A 1,811-nucleotide genomic window follows, 5' to 3' on the forward strand; every position below is an offset into this window, starting at 1 on the left:
GTGAATGAATGAACAACTTGGGTGGACACAGGGCACAGTGCTCGTCACGGCTGGGTGGCACGTGTTTTTCTCCAGCCACACTCAGAACCTGGACGCGTGGCGAGGCGGCCATCCCCGCCCCAGCCACCCCCTTGCGAAGCCCATGGAAATTTAGAAAGACCCTCACGCGCACACTTCCTCTTGGGGGTCGTCGTGAGTGTCAGGCTGGAGGACGCGGAGGCTGAACCGCGGTGTCGCCGCAGCGCGGGCGGCTGCAGCCTCCCCGCCGAGCTGTGTGGCAGCGGCGGCCACGGCTGTGCAGTGGTCCACGGTGCAGCCAGGGGAGGCGGCAGCCATGCCCCGTGGTTCTGGGGTCCAGCGTGCGGTGCTGCAGGCTGGGCAGTGTCCGGTCTCCACCTCTGTCCACCTCTGTCGCTCCCGCCAGTGCTCCCTGCCCCCTCCCCCGGCTGTATCAAGGCCTGACGTCCTTCCAGCAAATTCTGTGCTGCTTCGGTGGCCGGAGGCATCCTCTGCCACCTTCAGTCGCACCTCTGGCCGTACCCGCGGGGAGCTGTCTCAGTGCTGGCTACTGGAACGGGGATCGGGCCCTGCGGGGAGCTGGCGGCTGGGGTGCACACGCCGGCCTTCCTGCCGTGTCCTCACATGTCCTTCTAACAAGGGCGCTAATCCCGTCCTGGGGCTCCACCCGCGTGACCTGGCTGCCTCTCCCAGGCCCCGCCTCCTAACACGGTCACAGGAGGGTGGAGGGCGCTGGGCTTCAACACAGGAGCTTGGGGGGACGCAGTACCGCAGCCGCAGTGAGAACTGAGGCTCAGAGCCCAGGAACCGACCCAGAGTCTGGAGTGGGAGCCAGGCAGGAAGCCCTCCAGCCTCTCAGCAGCCTCGGTGGCTCTGGAGGGGAAGGGGAGCTGCCCGTCCTCGCTGTAGCCTGCATTTTCCGGGGCCAGTGTGGGAGCAGGTGCAGCTGCCAGGCGTGGTGGGAGCCTGGGTCAGGGCCAATCCTCAGGAATGCAGCAGGCCCTGCCCCTCCCAGCAAAGATGACCAAGTGCCAGGCGCCTGTGGCAGCGGATGTATCTGCGGCCAAGCCCCAGGCCGCCCCCCGGCCCCCTGCCGGCTGTCTCCCACCGGCCTGTGGGGCCCTGGGATGTGTGGGGAGCATGGATGGGGATCTGTGGCTGGGCAACTGCTCTGGGGACAGCGGCTGGTGGCTGCACAGGTGACGGGGGTGCAGGGTGGGGGAGACTCCAGAGGCAAAGAGCTGCGTCCTGGGCCTGCCGTGCCCCTGCTCCGTGTCGGCCTCCAGCAAGACATCCCCGGGCATCAGCATCCCCAGGGACAGCGGCAAGGGGGCGGGCCTGGGACTCCACGCGGTCTCAGATGACATGGGTCCGTCCTGGCGGTGAGACCTGACACCCGCGTCCCCTCCCTCCTCTGTGAGTGGCACGACCCAGCTCTAAGGCCTAGTGTGAGGAGACTCACATATGCGGCTCCGCGGGGCAGCCTCCCTGCGGAGTTCGGGTTAACAGGACACTGTACATCTCTGCCCTCTTCCCCCGCCAGAGCTAAGCATGCGAGGAGGACCCGAGTGGGGTGCACTGCTGCCCACCACTTTTCGGGGGTGCTGGCCCCCGCCGCTGCATGGGTGCAGGAGGACGTCCACGGTGCAGCCCCACTGGGGTCCACAAAGTCTCTGGGCTCCGGGAGAGCTGGGGGTGTCGGCACGGCAGCTGCAAGGGAGGGGAGGGGAGCCCAGAAGCTCAGAGCCACCCCTGTCCCAGCCAGGAAGGGGGCTCCCTGGGCCTTTACGGAG

The sequence above is a fragment of the Pteropus vampyrus genome, unplaced genomic scaffold, assembly GCF_000151845.1.
Source record: "Pteropus vampyrus isolate Shadow unplaced genomic scaffold, Pvam_2.0 Scaffold231, whole genome shotgun sequence".
NCBI classification, from domain to species: Eukaryota; Metazoa; Chordata; class Mammalia; order Chiroptera; family Pteropodidae; genus Pteropus; species Pteropus vampyrus.